Source organism: Acomys minous, assembly GCF_964271855.1.
Source record: "Acomys minous genome assembly, chromosome: 9".
NCBI classification, from domain to species: domain Eukaryota; kingdom Metazoa; phylum Chordata; class Mammalia; order Rodentia; family Muridae; genus Acomys; species Acomys minous.
The window spans coordinates 122,363,047-122,383,663 of NC_140490.1; the positions used below are offsets into that span (position 1 = coordinate 122,363,047).

The following is a 20,617-nucleotide window of genomic DNA, read 5'->3' on the forward strand; positions in this document are numbered from 1 at the left end:
TATGATGCTTCAAATAAATGATGCTTTGCTGCTCAGCCCTGAACATGCCATGAATTCCACCCCTTCAAGTATTGGTGACATTTAATACGAGAGATCAGAATTTAAGAGTCAGAACAAAGGCGAGTGATGGGAAATGCTTTTTGTAGTGCATGATACAGCCACTGCAAACACTGGCATATGGCAGCTGAGGCTGCCTGCATAAAACTGGGCCTGTCAGTCACCAATCAGGGATCAGGAAGAGACTCAAGGTACCTCATCCATCCATGTTGAAGTATTGACAATTGATTGATTCAGAGAGAGACACCCATTTCCTTCTGTTGTGTATTAAACGTGGCTACACAGATGGTCCTGGTTAAAATCTAAGAATTACTAAATGAATAAATGAATGAATGGATGAATGAATGAATTAATAAACATATATCACAAAAATAAGTAGATAAAAAGATATGAATGGAATTTGTAGGTAAGAAGGAAAGATAACAGATGTGGAAGAGAGGTAAGGGAGGCTAAGGGGCAGGGTAAACAGAATATGTCACTTATTAAATGATCACAGCACAAATTTAATAAAGAAATATAAAATATAACAATATAACAGTAATTGATCAAAGCATTTACATTTTCATGATTAGTATGGAATTTGTGTAGCCCATAGAAATCTTGCTCTTAAAACTGTACTATGTACAGCCTTGCTACTTAATAGGCTGTTTTTCTGGTTTGTGTTGTTTCTTTGTTTCCTTTTGTTTATCTTTCCAGCATGTCAGTGTTTTATTCTTTGCCACATCAAAGTGTCTCTCTATCTCCAGTGGATGTCTATATCTATGGCAACATGAGCCAAATATAAAATTCTCCCATTTCTAATTTAATGCTGCATTTTACAGACCACTTGTGCTTCCTCTTTGTGAATTATAGTGCCTGAGCATGTCCCAAAATTTCCCATTATCTCCTCCTACACTCTCATATATTTCCCACGTTAAACTGCTATAATATTTTCAGGGCTAGTCTGAGCATGATGATCTATTTTAGAATCCCACAGTGGCTTCTGTTATTGTTAATAAAGTCCCAAGACCACAAAGGCATTCATAAGGGCTAACACCTTCTGATCACACTGCTGTCCCTGCCTCCCATCCCAGAAGGTTTTGGTGCCATCTGCTTCCAGCCCCCAAAGCCTCTGGCTCCAAAGTTAACCTTTCTCAAAAAGACTCCTCTCTCAGACTTCCATTCATAACTCTGCAATATTCCTAGAATTTCCTTCCACTGCCATTTCTCCTTCATTTTTGTGATTACCTAATTGCTCATGCAAATCAGCTCCAGGTGTGTGCTACGTCTTTGCTGAAGAGTGGGAGCAGAGTCTGTTTTCCTCACCCTTGAATTACTCTTACCTCTATGAAGTCTGGCACACGGTCAGTGTTTAGTGCAATAAATAATGAGTGTTCACCACAATACAATTTAGGGTGAAATCATACCAAACACTTATGTCGAATGAAGAAATTCATAAAGATTTACACGCAAGCATTACATAGGAGGGTTACATAGGAGGGTTATCTTTTAACTACATTTTCATTTAGGTTCAAACTCAAAAATTCAAAATCCAGAAATAAAAATTCCTTTAGCACTGAAAATTTGCTTTGAAGGCCTACACTAAACTGATATGAATGACATCTGGTCCCACTGCCTCTCACTCACAGTACGCAGAGCACTGACTTGTATTGTCCCAGGAGTTTCCTTCCTTTGGGAAACAAAGGAAACACTCTTAACTACAACTAACCCAGTTTGCCACATTAAGTAATAGAAATATATTATGGGCCAAATTACCCCCTTTTTTAAAAAACTAGAAGACATTTTCTAACCATATATCTTTATTTCTCCAAAAAATATTCAGGGACATATAACTTGGAGGGGCAGATAAATTAAAAGGTGGCTGTGGAGAATATGGAGTCAGAATATGAAAGCAGGAAGAGTAGAAGCAGAAGTAGCTGGGTCTCACTCCTGCCTCCTAGTGGTGGGCTGATGCAAATGTTACAACATGGGTTATTCTCTAGCACTTTCTGTTTATAAACATTTTGTTTCTGCATCTGTTGCACAGAACAGTCTGTTTCTTTAGGCTGCCCTATACTTTTTGAAGCTGTTATTAATTCAACAGAAAATAAATATTATAATAGAGACCTCTATTGTTAAGGTGGGATTCCATTTATAGGTGTCTTCTTCATACAAAATTTCCATAGCGTTTAAGATTTAAATGTTGGAGCATCATGTCCAGCCTTCTGGCCCAGTATATCTGACAGACATATTTGAGAGGCAGAAACCATTGAGGACTTGCTTACCCTGTCTTGGCAGAGTTTGGCCATCGACTCTGCATGTATGCAAGCTTGCCCATTTTTAGGCAGAATTCTGTCTCTGGCAGAAATGAGGACATTTTTTCCCCCAGTGGCTGATTTGCCACATTGGAAGCCATCTCCATAAAGAGATTCTTTGATACTTATCATATTCTTTGAGGTAGGCTGGGTGTTGCCAGGAGTTAAGCTGTTGTTTAGGTCTAGATAGATGTTTTAAGTTGATAGAGATGAGATATGATAGATATTGATTTTCATTCAGAATTATAGACTTATCAAGATAGGAAAGATGTTTTCTTCAAGTTTGCCAAATACAAATAGCTAAATCACTATGAATGTAACATTTGTATAATTCCTGATAGTTTCGTGGTTCTTCCTGCTGTATGTTGTTTATTTTACTTATGTGTAATAACATAAATGTATATGTAAAAAAGAAATATAATAAAATATCTAACTGTCCCTCAGTGTGTTATCTGCTCTGTCTACCTTTTAGTGACTGTGGCTATTCCCTTAGGCATATTTAAATCCAGAGCACACACACTGAGCACAGTTATGACAATAACCCTATCTGTGATGCTACTGATGTAAATTCAAGTATGCTGCCATCATATAAGTGCATTAATGAGGAATATTCCCCTTACTTCTTAATGTATATTACTAATTATTGGGGTGTAAAATATATTCATGATGCAACATGGCTGCTAACTAAACGCTACTTTTAAGTAAGTTAATCTGTGAGATAAAACTCACAAATAGACAACACAAAGATATCCAGAATTATTCCATTTCCTTTGGCTTTGGTATACACACACGCATGCACATACACACTGCATGAGTAAAAATGAACAACGTAGTCCAGTAAAAGAAAAAAACCCTAACATATGATTTATTCTTATTTTGATGTCCTACTAAAAATTTGAATGAGGAATGTATTGATGGATCTGCAGCTAGGGAATACCTGCTGCTCTTTCAGGGGCTGAAATTTAGTTCAGTATCCAAGCATGGCGGCTGATAACAGCCTTTAACTTAGCTCTAGGGTACACAACATGCTCTTCTGGTCTCCAAAGATACCCACACTAGTAGTGCAAATGCATGCATAGTTACACACAGACATAAAAATTAAACTTTGAAATTTTTAAGGAAAACTGGAGAAGGATTTCTAGAGTGGAGATTTAATTTTTAAAATTCAAATGAAAGTAATAGTACTTCGGAATCTCGCCTGAGAAGTAAGCATCCATGTCCTAGGTGTGCACTAATTTTTACTTATGTATTTCTCTCTCTCTCTCTCTCTTTTTTTTTTTTTTTTTTTTTGTAATGCCTAGGCTTAAATCTGTTAAAAAACATTTTCTTATGAAACATTACCTTTGCGTCATCAAAAATAATAAGTGTATGGTCATAGAGGTCATCATCATTTCTAGTCAAGTATAATGACAAGTTGGATCCTCTTTGGTTCAATCAACTGAAACAAATGAAGTAAAAGTGACAGGACTCTAATCCTATGGCCTCAAAACCTACATATATACCAATAACTTGCCAGTCTGATGACTCCTGGGGTGGCTTCCTTCCTAACTCTCAACTGTCCAGCTATTAGCTTTTCCAACCCTCTTTCAGAAGCATCACCTTCTACTTCCTATCCTTTGCCCATTTAATTGACCAAACAGTACTTTATTGACAACTGCTACATCCACTGATGTGTCCCGGCCCGTGGGACAAATTGAATCAGGGTTCACCTGAAAGAGGGAGTGGGGATTGAAAGTAGGGTGCAGAGATGCGAGAAATAACGAATCAAGTCAGGAAATTTCTGATCAAGATTCATTTTAATGCCCGACTAGTAAGAATATATAGAGAGCAAGGTCAATAGGATCTATTCTAATCTCACTCACCCTATCCGCTAGGCAAGAATACTATAGCCTGAATCGCTCCTTGTACAACTTCCTAGTTCTCAGGGTAACTCCCTGTAAGAACTTCCTATTTCTCTGAGTAGTTCCCAGTAAGAACTTCCTTAATCCTCTGGATAGTTCCAAGGATAGCCTAGAACACAAGACCTTGTGAGGCAAAGGTCAGCAACTCAAAGGTCACAGCATGCAGCCTAAGCACAGGATTTCTGACATGGCAGAATTTAGCATGGCTCCCCACAATCCACTCAAGGCTTTCCTCCACAATTCCCCTTTTTAGTCTAATAAAAATTTCCCTTTACTCTCTATCAGTCTAAAAACATCTAACTAATTACTAATTATTAACAAGTATATTTTAAAATTAATTCTCTAAATTTCCTTCTTTTTAAGTGCATTTTGTCAAAATCCTTTCCTCCGTTCATAGGGTCTGAGCAGATACTAGGTATAGAAACTACTCTGGGATGCTTGAATATCACAGAAAAAATCATTTCTCAGTTGTGCTTTATTCTGTTATGATGATGAAATTTATCCCTACTATGTAATAATTAATAATACAGAATATAAGTTTTCCCATCTTGGCAATACTTCTTAGTTTTGAGGAAGCTCCTTTTACAAAGACTTGCGAGTTGAAATTAGGCTTTGCGCTTTATCACCAGAGATTAGGAGCTATGCCTGTTTTAATTCAGCAGTATTGTGAGTAAGTTAATGAACAACATAGAGTAAATATTTCATTCCAAAGAAAAAAATAGAATTGTGAGTAAACAAACCCACAAGTGTACTCACATACCAAACCACTATGCCTTCAGTTTATTTATATATATATATAATCATGAACAGAAATACAGATGAATTTCAGCGTGTCATTTGTGCTACAGATTTTTTTAAAATCAGTGCCTATTTCCTCAGTTGATGGTAGTTTACACTTCAGTGTTAATTAACAAGCTATTTTTATTTACAGTATTAATTTCCTAGTAGACCAGGCCTGATTCTAACATATATCATCTGCCTCAGCCTATGAAATGAACTATTGTGTATGGCTTCTCTCTCTAATATTTATAATCCAGTGATTTTGTTAGCTTTTAGTTCAGTTTATGTCTCTTTTGCCAATTCCTAAAGGGTTAAGACACTGATACAAGACCTCTTCCTTTCAAATGCAACCATGCACAGCCATACATTTCTGAGTCCTGAATTTGCTGCAGGCTGCAAGTTTTCCTGTTTTTAATCTCATTCATTTCTACTGTTTTAAATTCTCTTGTGAGGTTTTATTAAATCTGATACTATGCTTCAAAGTATGTCAGTCAAGTTTAACCTATTTGAAATTACAGTTTTCTCTGAGGCTTTAATGTATAATGTTATCTTGTTTATATCACCAAAATGGTATTTTGAATTACTGGAATTTTAATTCAATTCACACTTCTTTTGCAAAACAATTCCTAGCCTGTACTTGAGAATGTTCTGTGTCTAGTCATTACATTCCCTAATTATGGTGCTATTCAATCCCTCAACTGGCTATGAATCTTCTTTCTAAAAGTTCTCTCTACTTCTGAATGCAAAAAAATTACATCTCAACTCTGATTCTATGACTTTCCTTTCTTTCCTTTAATCTGTTAATAATCACCTTAAATGTGTGACATCTTTTCCTTTGTCATGTTCACAAGATTCATTATTTTATCACACAATGTTTATCTTTTGTAACATTTTCTGTTGTTGTCTACTTTGCCCAACACTGGTAGACACAGACAGATCACATCTTTCCATATTTCTAGTTCTAATCCCTAGTTTTATGTAGAGTTTGTTCCAAGACCTCCCTCCTCCATAGGTATCACATCTCTGAATGCTGGAGTCTTTTGGGTTAAGTAACATAGTGTTACATATAGCCTGCACAGTCAGCCTGTGGGATTTAAATAACCTCCAAATCCTTTGTGATATCTACTGTATGCAACGAAAAGCTCTGTAATAGCTCTTACTAATACTCATCACATGAAACAAGAGAAAATCCATTTTCAGTATAGATGATTTATCTCCTCAGACGTTTCAAACTGCAGTTGACTTAATCGTGAACAGAGATTTCTTTAGGTGCTTTAAACTCTGTGTACTTAGATGGTGAACGTTAGTTGGTGAGTACTTTTGATCATGAATACTTTAGATACCAATTGCTTCAAACTATGGCACTGAAGTTTAACTTATTTGAAGTTACAGTTTTCTGTAAGGTTTTAATGTACAATGTTATCTGATTTATACCACCAAAATGGTATTTTGAATTACTGGAATTTTAACTCAATTCACACTTCTTTTGCAAAACAGAACATGTTAGATGGTGTTACTTTATTTTCTCTCATATTTCAGTCAAAGATACAAGTGCAGACTGTCTTGAAAATGGCATAGCATTTTTGCATTCATAAAAACTTTAAATTTTGAAGACTTCTGTCTTTCCCTTAAGCAGTTTTATGCATTTGATCTAACTGAATTGTTGATAAGAAAGATCTTATGAAGGAGAGAAAAATATGTTTTTTGTTTAAAACACAAGTGGGGGATGAGAAAAAGACTTGTGAGAGAGCAGGTGATATTTATCCCCTTAGCAGTCAAACCACTGGGTGGGGGAGATTGGTTGTTAACCAGCTGAAAAACATCCTTGAACAAATTCTGAGTGGAGATATAAGTGTGAGCCAAACACAGGAGGTGGGGCCTTTGGAGACATGGGATAGTTTTGGCTGTTCATTGTTCAGCATTGAGCCGCTCCTGAAGAGAATTGCTTGAGGGAAGGCTTCCAGACTCTGGGCTCTGGCTGAGGTTCTGGGTTCTGGTTGATCAAGGTTCCAGCAAAGGAAATCCTGCTGATTACTCCAGGAGATTCCTTCCTTGGAACTTATATCTTTATTGTTTCATTGTTGTATTCTTTAATCTTCTTTTCCTATTGTTTAGGTTAGTCGGGTTATAAGTGAGGTACTCTCAGTTAATAAGTTCGTAATAAAATATAATTGTTAGGAAAATTTAGCCTATACCCATCCAGCATTACCATGGTAGGGATCTACCCTCCTTTGGATCAGGAACAGGCAGCCTGAAGACAATTCAGCTTGTATGTCCTAGTACAGGGCCCGGGACCTAGTGACTGCTCCATTCACACAGATCAGCAGACCTTTGAATGTACAGCAGCTTGAAACTTCCAGCTAGGTCTTCTGGGCCTGGAGAAGGCACAAACTTAACTCTCTCATGTTGTTCTGTTTGTTTTAAATTGTTTCCGTACTACTTTTATCCCCACTTGCTCATTACTATCACCAACTGATATTTTGTAATGAATCATTCTAAATCATTAATCTCTTCTTTTATGTATTTTTGAATTATTGGACGTTCCATGAGAGTCAGCATTATAACTTTATAAAATTTAGTTCTAATGAATGTTCCCTAATCCACATAAGAACTCCATTTTCTACAGCCCTTTTCATTGCATACATTTTATCTGGTTTAATATAATAGTTATTCCTTTGTCTGTTAATTTGAAGCAAATACAGTAGATAGTTTTAAAGCAAAGTAATTGCTGTTTATATTCTCTATGTGTCAAGCTTTAACAAACATATGTCAATCAAACTGGTAACTAAAGCAGTTACCAAGTGAGAAATATAAAGGCAGCATATCCAGTATGCATACCCTGAATATAGTATGCTTTTTATAGAACAAAGCACGATGGCATAAAATTCACAATGCTATTTACAATGATGTTCAATTTGAAACTTTTATGTTGTTTATTTCTGCAAGTTCCCAAAATATTTTTATAATGTAGTTTAGCAAAGGCATGTGCTTTTTAAAATGTTCAAATATTTGAATTAGTTACCTCTGGAAATACAATGATTTTTCTATCTCCTTGGGAATTTTTGGTTTTGGAAACTTTGCTTCTCGTGTCATATTTTAATTGTTGAAACCTGAAGAGGTACCTACAATTTGAAACCTTCCAAAATTGTCTTCTGTAATGACCATTTTTCTTATCTGCATTCTTTGTCACATGTGGTTTCTGAGCCATATATATATGTGGATATATATACTATTTAAGTATTGCTTTAACACAGGTTCATTTGAACACCGTTGAAAAAATGTCATAGACAAATTAACGCACAGGAATATCAACAACAAAGCTATTTTCCCTGATGGCTTGTGCATCTAAGTATTTATTCAAGCCCAGTCTAGCCTATGTGGAGTTTCGCATCATCCCAAGGTGAAAGATGAGTATCTTTTCAGATCTACAATGACAAAGTGTTTTGCTTCAGACATGGTAAATTCCTCCACAAAGAGAGGTGTGTTTAAAGTATTTTTTTTTCTCCAAAGAAAGGGTGCCCAGATTTGCTTCTGAATTTTAAATAGTCAAATCATAATGAATTTTTTTCCTACAATGAACATTTTTGTTCCTTGTAACACAAGGTTTTTTTAGTAATTAATTAATTAATCAACTTTACATCCCTATCAAAGCAGCTTCCCTTCCCTCTCTCCTCCCAGGTACTCCCTCTCTCCTACCCTCCCCTCATCCTCAGAAAATGGGAGATTTCCTGTTCGTATCTACCCACCTTGACGTATCGAGCAGGATTAGGACCATCTTCTACTGAGGCTGGTCAAGGGTGTCCATTAAGAGGAAAGCGACCTAAAGGCCATATCAGAGTAAAAGGCAGCTCCTGCTCCTGCTCTTTCTGTTAGAGATCCCACATGAGGACCCAGCTCTACATATGCTACATATGCTTGGGGACAGAGAAGCATGCATGGATGCTCTCTGATGGTGGTTCTGCCTCTATGAGTCCCTATGGGCCCATGTTAGTTGGTTCTGTAGATTTTCTTGTGATGCCCCTGACTTGTCTGCCTCCTTCACTCCTTCCTCGCCTGTTCCATAATCTTCCCCAAGTTCTGCAAGATGTCTGACTTCAGGTATCTGCATCTGTTTCCATCAGCTGCTGGGTGATACCTCCCAAAAGACAGTTATGCTAGGCGCCTGTCTACAAGTGCAGCAGAACATGATCAGTAGTGTCAGGAGCAGAGACCTTCTTGAAAACAGAGGTAGACAAAGGCAAGTAAACTCACACAAATGGCACACCATTTCAACGTTTATTTTCTATAGTTTTTTTATTTGACCAACTCCATCCAGATGTACCCACCCAAATTTATGTCCTTTCTCTTTCTAAAACAACAGAATCAGAATAAAATAAATAAATAAATAAATAAATAAATAAATAAATAAATAAATAAATAAAAAGAACAGAAAACTACAGTGAAACAGAGTCTGTTTTGTACTGGCTAACTCCCCTGAGCTTGAGCCCTTCCCCAGGTGTGGTTGATATTCCTAGTGTTCCGGTTCGTTACTCAAATGTTTGTTTTAAATCTCTCACAGTTATCAAGAGGTCTACATAAAATTGCTTCTGCTCATCTGATTCTATGGTGAGGAAGAACATGGTGCTTACTTTTCTACCTTTCTTGACATCGACCTTCTTTTAGTTTACAAAATCCTAAGCAAGAAGACAAGGCTGCATCACTATAAAAAGGCACCAAGGCAGGCGGCATGCTAATTTGAGCCTAGGGATAAAATTTGCTTCATTTGATTTATAACAATGGGCTAAAATTGTACAGTGAACTGTTCAGTTTACTCAATAGTGTTATTTTTTCTTCACAGTCATTGTATCTGATCTTTGTTTGCCCTTTTAGATCTACCCTAAAACATGATACAGGTGCACACTGATAGACAAACATGTTCTTAAATGATCAATGGGAGATCAATACACTGAGCCTTTCTCCACTTCCAAACTTATTTTGTGTCTGCACATTCTTAAATGATTTAATGGTGATAAGAAAATGCTGTTTACTTTGCCACCTTTTCTGATGCCCACCCCCCTCGCACACAAACCATGAATTTAAGAACAGCCTATTTTACTTTTAAAAGATTGACAAGACAGGTTGGAACATACATATACATGTTTTCCAATTTCCAAAATACTTCTGCCTTGGCCTCTTTTCACAAGATCTAATAAATGTGGAAGTTCTTGGCTATTTCAAGAAGTTGATTTCATGCTTACTTTATGTTAAATTTTTATTAAGTCCTATGACAATTTCTAGTTTTAACTGCCTCATGTTTTCTGCTGAGACCCTAACAAAAATTCTAAACTTGTGAAACTTAGTATTTGAATTGTCAAGAAAAGAAACTTTAGGAATAATTACTTCAAAAAGATAAATACCCAGCCCTCATTTTAGAACCCTAAATCTGACAAAATGTGTTCCAAGATTTACTGCTTCTCCATACTATCTGCTTAGTTACTTTCTTTACAGTTTTGAGGGAAAAATTCTAACTTCTAAGTCTTATAAGTAAGCAAGTTATACATAAGTAGCACACTTCAATAAGAAAAATGACATATGTTAGAGGATGCATTTTATTCTAAGAAACAATATCATTCCTTGCCTTAAAAAACAGAGGGACTACAAAATGGGACTTGCACGGAACACGCAATTCCAATGGAAGACTTTCATACCTTTCCTCATGTATGTGTGCCACTGTACAATGTTAAACAAGATAATACCCAGTTCACACAACACCCTCATCTTGAGTTCAAAGACCCACCCGAGATAGGTGAAATTCAGGTCCCAGCATCTCCTAAGAGGATGGGAATGCAGTTCACAGGTGAACTACAGTCAAAGAGTTAATTGCCTGGGTGCCAGCAGAGTTGATCGTACTTTACTGAAAGAGAAACTCTAGAATGCAGAAGGCTGTAAGGAACAGAAGACAAGTTCACTTGTTAGAAAAATAATCCTTTTATAACTTGGGCAATTTAAACCCTTGTGTAATGGGAATTCACTTAAAAATATATAGCTATCATAAAATACTTTCAGATGTTCAATAGCTTCTTCAGAACTGTTTCAAAACTATTTGAGGTTTACTGCATGGGAAGTAGATAAATCAGTACCTACAGTGTGTGGGTCAACGCATATTTCTTGAACCATAAAAATATTGGATTTTAAACAAGAGTATTAAAAAATCACAGGCCATTATTCTGTAGTCCCAGAGTGCTGCAACAAGCATATAGCTGCATTATATAACATCATCAGAGTACCAGCATGGTGATCTTTTATCTTCATATTTTAAAAATAAAGTTACGGCTAATTTTCAGAACTGCAAACTTGCTCTAAACATGGACAAAATTTCGTCTTTTAATACTAAATGTATTAAATGTATAAATATATATGTATAAATGCATTAAGATTTATGTTTTAATAATCATACATCCATATATTTTTTTATTTAATCTGATACATCCAATTGTTTCCTATCCTAACTCACCACTTTTCTCTCTTATCTTCATATTGTGTTTTTCTCTCTGTGTGCTGTGCCATCTGTTTTTTCTCTCATTTTTTCTCTCTTCCCATCTCTCTTCTCTTTCTCTCTCTCCTCCCTCTCTCTCCTCTCTGTGTCACTCTGTCTCTCTATGCTCTCTGTCAGATTCTCTCGCACATACACAAAACTTTCAGAAATATACACACAGAGAACACACTAATCTATGGGAATTATGATAAGAACTTGGAGACCAGTTTATTACTATGTCCATCTAGCAAAATAAGTACTAAGTTCTTCATACAATGCTTCAAAATAAGCAGTAACAAAGCCTGAATCTCAGTGGAGTACTGAAGGTTTCAGATTTATTTTTTTCAACGTGTGGAGTCTTGTAATTTAATTTAACTAAACTATTTCTTGGGGGTGTTTTTCGTTTGCTAAAATAGCACATAGCTTGTGTTGAACTGACAAATACCCTTATAATTCATCCATAACTATCGACTATAAAATTATCAACTGTTCACAGGATTTTCATGGAGCAAAAAACATGACAGGAATAAACGCACAGTATATAGTATGATTGCTTTCTATAATGTGCCTAAAATAGGTTTCTGGTGATTATGAATCCACGGTGGAGCAGAGCGGATGTAAACAAATATATTCAGTCCACAGAGATGGCCTCTAGCTGGGTTTACTATGTGCTGTAATGAATGTTATAAGAATTTATAACTTTCATAAGCATATCCAGTTTTGTGTGCATTCCACATATAGCCAAAGGCTTCCCTGGATGCCCACAGCTTCTCTGACTAACTCATTTGACTCCTACACATGGCAGGGCCCTTTACTGGCCACTGGTCCTTTCCTGAAGCCCCAATGTACAAGTCCTTGTAAGCACACCACTGAGCAATAACTACATATATTTTAACATGCTAGAGTAATAGTATCCACAAAGAAATTTTGAATATTTGTTTTTCCTAGACTATATACAGAATTTTAGCATTCACAACTAATAAACTGGACACAGATTGGATTTTTCATTATGTACTTTGCCTCATTAAGTGTTCTCTCTTTGATGTTATTGAGTAGTGTTCCACAAAAACTGCTCACACTGTTGCCAGATATTTCCGGGAGAAAGACTACAAAGGCTGTGTTGATGATTTGAGGGTACATAGAGACTGTCCAGTTATTGAGTCCCACATTGACTCATAAATATAGCACAGCACCTTTACTCACCTTTCAATGCTCACATTTAGGATAACAGTTTTATGTACTGCCTGTGGCCACACAGTTGCACACTGTCTCTGATTCTACCATTTCTTTGTTTGCTGTGGCTATGTCTATCTTCCTTCAGAAGGATCTGGAAGTAAAGCATGGCTAAATGGTGCAAAAAGTTGTAAACGCAGAATATTTACTACTGTTTTATAGTTTAAAAATTACAAATTAAAAATGAATTTTAAAGCATTAAAACAAAGTTTTAATTTATTCTAAATTTAAAATAGTTTATGTTAGTATACATAAAACAATCATCAAAGTGCTATCAGTTATATCCACATTAATATTATAAAAATATTCAAGAAAACAATATAAAATACCTTATAGATAAAGAAACAAGTTATTCAATTCTTTGGAAATTATGATATAGTGTGTGTGTGTGTGTGTGTGTGTGTGTGTGTGTGTCTGCGCAGGCACATGTTTAATATATACTACCAGATGATTGAATTTCAAATGATAAAATTGAATACAATGCAAATAAATTAGTTATATAATATTTTTGTGCTTTAGGAATAATGGCTGCGTGCTATAGATAGACTTTGCTTTCAGGAAATAATCTGTGAAAACTGGTGCAACCTGGAATGGCAACCATATAGAGTTTAGGCCTCAGTTTTACTTATGCTTTTCTAGAGCTTACTCCAAGTTCTTTCTTTATCATAACGTGTTTTAAAGTGCATATTCTAAATTACAAACCACCTGTATATTTACGGTGTAAAAAATTAAGGAACATAAAGAATGGGTACCATGATAGAAACTATTCAGAAGTCTTGCATAATTGTCTACCATGTGCTATCTATTGGCAGTCAGTCATATTGCCTTTTCTAGATTCCAGAGATTTGAAAGGAAAATGCAGTCCTTCACACAGAGATACTAAAACACATGACAGAATGAAAACTGCCCACCTCTGGTATGCTTCTATTAAGCACCAAGCGTCACAACACCTCAAAACCTCCCCAAGAGTGTCCAGCCCCCGTCCTTCCTAAATTATTGCACATAACAGAGCCAGAGTGTCTGGGTCTTCTCCCCCAACCTCTGAATATGATTTCCTGTTTCTGAGTTACTTAGAATACAAAGATAAAATATAAAAACGATTATTTCCAGGTAGAAAAGACTGAAGATTTAACACCTAAAAGTCAGTGTTCACTTAAAGTGATAAGTCTTTCCAAATAAGATTAAAACTGTATCCATTGACAGTGAAGGCTTCCTTTCGTTAACATTTGTACCATGATTTCCTTTATTCAGACATGTACTTTATTCTTTTTGTTGACATGAGATCCCATGATTCCCTTGGTAACAGATGTGCCATGATTCCCTTTGTTAACATGTGCACCATAATCTGAATTTGTTCCTAATATGGGGCACCTGTTCTCATTCTGTCTCTTGTGTGTTTGATCTCTAAATATGACTTTTCTGAAAAAAATTACTGAAAATGGCCTATGAAAAGAAGAACATGAGAGTTATTATGATTGGGAAAAGTAAAGATAATAAAATAAGCAAACATATAGGGCCATTATTACTTCCCAAGAATTTGTACTATAACAGGATAGAGATAAAACAACTTAAAGTCCAGTTCCTTTTATAGCAGCAGGTCCAATATGCTTCTGTGTTAGATTTTAAACTCTGCCTCTTTCTCATTCCATATCAGCATCATGATGCCACATACAAATATTTAAATAATTAATATAAAATAATTCATATCGTACTTAATTTTTTAAATACAATTTTAGATTTTTTATAAATGGTTTATAAAATTCTCAAAAACGTATAAACATTACTCAATAAAGTTTGCCGAAATTCATATAAAGTTTATTGAAATCCATATAAAATTATACATAAATCAGCAAGTGGTTTTAGCATGGGGACACTCAGCAATTTACAGATGTAAAACTCTACTTTAATATTTGTTTATACACTCTACATCATAAAATAGTTTCCCTGAGCTTGTCAAATAATATTTCAAATTCATGGAGAGTGGAAACACTTGAGAATTTCTGAAAAAATATGCAAATGAATGCAATGGGAATTTTAAAATGTTAGAAAATGTAGAAAATGGGTAAAAGACTTAAAGGAACATATCTTAGTTGCAGAACATTAGGCTAACAGGAAAAGGTGATTAATCAATTGTTTTCGAGACACATGGAAAACAATTAGTCATCTGGGATTTCACAAAAATTGCATAAACACCAGATGTTTCTGCTGCTCTGTATATGACACACGCAATGCTCTTTGTCACAGTATCTGAAGATAGTTAACTTTTAAAGCAGGAAATGCTTCTGTACATAAAATTTAAATAAAATTATTACCATAATGTTATCATTTTTGCCAAGAGCCATCCTTTTAAAGGAGCGCATTAGACATGTGGGCGTTTCAGGAGGTAATCCAATATATTGCAAGGTCTGTGACAAAACAAAACAAACAACAACAACAAAAAAAACCCCACACATACTAGTATCTAAGATTACATTAGGAGAGCTTGATGCTAGACTGCCCCCTCAGACAAATAACCTTATTCTTACTCTGGCTGATTTTACTCATTCACAAACTGAGTACAACAATGTATCATTGTAAACACTGAATGTAGACAGTGATAGAAAGTTTGAGTAGGACCAGGACTTGGCATATACTCATTCAGTTTAATTGTTATCATTTTATGTGACCTGTAAATAATCAAAATGTTAATCCAAGAATCCTATTTTTGAGGTTTTTGAAAACTGAAAATATATCACCTTATACATCTATCATTTTGGTCTATTGCAGATTGCTAAAATATGCTCAATAAACCATAGCTTTATTGTTCCAGTTTTATAACAAATTTAACACTTGGAAATAATGAATTTAAATCATACTATCTAGCCAGAGAGTCACTCCACCCAGGTGTCTGACAAGATCCAGAAAAAGCTCCCTTAGACTCTGTTGAACTAGTGAATCAGAATAATTTCCACCACCATCACCAGAAAATAAAACAAGCAACAGTGGTTACCGGGTAGAAGCCTGAAGGTTTTCAACACTGTCGCCTCCTTAGAAAGAATGTAAAGTGTGAAGAGCAGGTACAACAAAGCATTGAGGTGTTGAAGACTGTAGTACGCATTAGACTTAGCCTAATTTATCTGTATGCTGTTCCCAGGGTCAGGTAACATGAAGAGGTCAGGGTGCTGTGAGAAAGGTGAAGCTTGTGAACGTGTATTGGTGCCAAGATGCTAAACATTGTACCTAATAGCTTGAGTAGTTGAAGAGTTTTGATAACTTTCCTATAATTAATCGCACAAAGGACCCTGGAAAGTGTGTCTTAGGTGATGGTGAAACAGAAAGAAACTCTCAAATAACCCTGACTTTAAAATCACACCAGATTCAGAAATCTTTTCCGTCAGGGTGCCTGCCAAACACAAGGTGTTATTTTACAAATTTCAAATATAACAAAGCAAGAGTGAATCTGAGGGGGAGGGAACTGAGAACCACAGAAACTAAAGTCCCTAGAGGGTTATTCCTAGGACAGGAGGTAGGTAGGAGGCTTAAAGCAAGAGCCATGCCCACTAGCACCCAGTTGTTGCTGGTGTTACATTATGGTTTCTGATATATTTATATGGTGTCTGTGTGCATGTGTTGCTTAGTGCGATTTTTAAAATGTTGTTTAATTGTGGTTTATTTGTGGGGGGTTTGTAATTCTTTGTTTCTGAACGAGAGAAATGAAGGGAATGAGTTGTGTGGTTGCAGATAGGGGAAAGATTTGGGAGGAGCTGAGGGAGACAAAACCACAACCAGAATATACTGTATAATATTTTTCAATTAAAGATAAAATGATTCCCTAAGCACTGATTATTGGGAAGCATGTGAGTTATACTTACATTATTTGTATTTATTAGTTTATTATATAGAATATATATAATTCCCTTTACGTGCACATAATTCACACTGAATATATTTAAAGTTCAATTGCAGAAATAGAAATAACTGTTAAAAATAAATGCAAACTCTGAATCTCTCATTAAAATGGAAAGGAAAAACATTTAACCTTCACCACATAAAATAAAAGGGGGCACAATTTGGCTGAGTAGTAAGAGTGGGGTAGACCTGGGAGATATTGGAGGAGGTGAGAGAATATGGTCAAAAAAATATATGAAATTCTCAACTAATAAAAACAGGAGGAGGAAGTCCCCCTCAGTGACAGTCATAGGGGAGGGGAGTAAGGGGAAAATGGGAGGGAGGGAGGAATGGGAGGATACAAGGGATGGGATAATTATTGAGATGTAATATGAATAAATTAATAAAATATATTTAAAAATTTAAACCAAAACCATCAAAAGGTATTATTCCTCAGTCAAAAAGGTCGAGAGATGTGGAAGGAGCCTGAGCAAGGGCGATCCAAGCAGGCTGAGGAAAAGCAATCCGGCCACCTGGGAGTGGGTTCTGAATTGACGACCCTAACGCTGGATAATGGAGCCTACGATGCCAAAATTGGTTACAGCTATCACAATGTCTCGGTTATTGCCAATTGTAAGTTCAGATCAAAAGCAGCTCATCTTAAAACATTTACTGCTAAGCAGATTAATGAGATAAAAGACCCTTCAGGACTCTTTTATGTCCTTCCTTTCCAAAAAAGCTACCTAGTGAATTGGGATGTCCAATGGCAAGTTTGAGATTGTCATTTTGGAAAATAAATGTATCAGGTAGATTTTTTAGATACTAGTTTATTATAACAGAACTATACCTTTAAACTCACTTCAAGAATCAATGAAGGAAACTCTATTTGAAGGGTATCTAAGCAGAATTAAGAGTAAATGCTGTTGCTCTTAGTGCACACAGGCATTTTCAAGATAATCCTTCCCCGAATAATGCTGCACCTTTGTAGACAGCTGCTATTCCTTCACACACATAGTTCCCTACTGAAGAAGAAAAAAGGAAAAAGAAGCAAATATTCAAATAAATGTGGACAGAAGGTTCCTAACAAACCATCTAAAAGTGATCGTATCCTCTTTATAGAGATTCACATAAGGAATATCAAAATGTGAGGAGTGGTATTTGTTATACTGGTTGGAAGTTGACAGCTAAAAACAAAACAAAAAAAAAAAACCCAGAGATGTATAGATCATGGCTTATTTTAGCTATAAATATATTTAAATAGCACAGGGTAGTTTTGAGCTCACTTTGTAACGTAGAAGACTTGTATTCCTAATCTTCTTTTCTTTAGGAGGAAAGTGGGGAATGAGGGTGTTTATCATGCAGCATGCACATGTGTACAGTTATCTAAAAACAAATTTAACTATTAAAAATTAATGTGGTATAAAATCTATTCTGCTCTTTGTATATATCAAATAAATTGATTACTTTTTTTAAGTAAAATTTTTTTAAAAAAGAGATCATATCCTACAGGCATCTGCATGCTGTGGATGAGACCCATGTGATTAATCAGGTGAAGGAAGATGTAAGTTACATGTCTCAGGATTTCTATAGAGATGTGGATATTGCCATGTTAAAAGGAGAAGACAATACAGTGATGGTTGACTATGTTTTGCCTGACTTCAGTACAATTAAAATGGGCTTTTGTAAGCCAAGAGAAAAGATGGTGCTGAGTGGAAAGCACAAGTCTGGGGAGCAGGTTCTTCACCTGGCCAACGAGAGGTTTCCATTCCAGAAACACCCTTTAACCCCACTGACATTGGCCTTCAGGAGATGGGGATTCTAGAAGCTGTTGTCTATTCAATTCAGAGCATACCTGAAGAAATGAAGCCACATTTTTAAACAACATTATTTTATTTATTGATTGATTGACTGATTGATTGATTTACATTCAGAATTTTAGATGCACCAAGATAGGAAAGCTGTTTTCTTCAAGGCTATTAAACACAAAGAGCCAAAACACTAAGAATGTAACATTTATATAACTCATGTTTCTTTTTGCCATAGGTAGTTTATTGTATATATGTGTAATAATATAAATGTATACATAAAAATTTTTTTCCTTAGAAGATACTTTGTGTAATTTTGACTGTGCTTGGCTAAAATGTTTACAGACTGATAAGATTCTACTTTCTTAGAAGTAAGTATTTTATTTAAAATATGTTATTCTTATTTCTCCATAATAAAATTAGAAAGACCAATATTTTTTTTAAAAAAAAAGGACCAAGAGAGAAAAACTTAACAATGTTTTAACTGTTCATAAGACATGGACAACTTCTATATATATATATAAAAAGGTGAGATAAACTGAAACAATAATTTAAGAAAATTGCTTCTCCAACTGGACTCTAAGATGCTATGTGGCCCAGAAATCCCTTCTTGTAGCTGTGTTCCAATATGATGTCCATACTTAAAGATGATGAAACAACATTTTAGCAGCATTATCTGCCTTATCCAATATGAATACCACATATTTACTTACCAAAGAGTAAGTAGATTTCATTTTATCTTTATACCGATAACAATTCATGAACTGCTAACACTACCAACAACATGAGTCTATCTTTGTTTTGAAAAAGAAAATGTAACACTCAAAATAATGTGGAAAGTTTGATTCCCAAATAACAATGACAACAAATAAGCCCTAGTATTAGAATGAAAGTCAAGCTTTAATAGTTGTGGCAGGAGATAATTCTGAAGACCAATAATGGCATTGCATTTGAGGCAAATTCTACTTTGCCATTTGATTTGACAGCTATAACATTTTTAAAAAATCTGGAAATATCAATTAAAATCAATACCCATAACCTTTGTTACCCTGAAATAGCTGATACCCTGAAATACTTGAATGAATCAAAACAAAGCCAAAAAGCTCTCTATTATGAAAACACCTAGCACATCAGAATTAACAACTTATTAATGTCTCTTTTGAAAATCAGTTTCTTCTAAGCAGGCTACCAATATGAGACTTGCTAGCCTATGATCATATAGTGGGGGAGGAGGTCCCCCTTGGTCACAGACATAAGGGAGGGGGAAAGGGTGAAAGCAGGAGGGAAGGAGGAACAGGATACAAGGGATGGGATAACAATTGAGATGTAATCTGAATAAATTAATTAAAGAAAAAAGAAAATCAGTTTCCTCACCTATTAGAAATAAAAAGAACATATATCTTCCCCATAAATAGGCTACAATGATCCACTATAATACATAAAAAACACATTCTGGTTTTCTACCTCTAAATATGTTTTTATACCCACAAAATAAGTTTCATAAGTTTTCTTAAGGTACATGTACTTCATTAATTGTTTCCATTTTAAAATATGAAAAAGTTGAAATGCACTTGATAGGCTCATTTGTGTTTACAGAGTAATCATGTGAATCATATAATCTCATTTTCATGAGTACATATACTGTCCTATGTACATACACAAACGTCCTGAGACTCTCAGACCTGGTTTCACAGTGTATAACAGAGTATGTTCAGAACTGCTGAGCAAAAGGGTTACATAGTTTATTTCTGTCAAATTTATTGACCCTAAAGCCATCTGTCCTGAACTGAAATGGTCAGGATTGTCAGTAGTTGCTTTATTTATGTAATGCTGAGTGATATACCGCAGATATTAACTCAAACGCCTAATGTAAATGGTCCCAAAATAGTCACAGGTCTTCTCACTCCCAGTTTTGAAGCATAAGAAAATGTGCTTAGCCTCTGAAAAGACTGATTGACTAGCTGTGCTCTGCCTTCTACATGGAATATAAAATAAGATTGCAGGAAAGAAGCCATTCTTTCAACACATGCTATTCTATTAACACATATTTATTCTAGTGCATTTGAACGGTTATTAAACATTTAAGACAGAAGAGCACATAAAGTGATAAACATCACCCAGGTAGACACTGCCTGGCTTAAGAATTGCAGTGCTCTCGGCATAGGT

At 35.4% G+C, this 20,617-nt stretch overlaps 1 pseudogene across 1 annotated transcript; it reads left to right on the top strand.

Moving 5' to 3' along the window:
• The first annotated feature begins 17,119 nt into the window (after window positions 1-17,119).
• On the top strand, window positions 17,120-17,765 carry LOC311605039 (actin-related protein 6-like; annotated as a pseudogene). Its single transcript has one exon. The product of its transcript is annotated as an actin-related protein 6-like (transcript).
• Window positions 17,766-20,617: the final 2,852 nt, after the last annotated feature.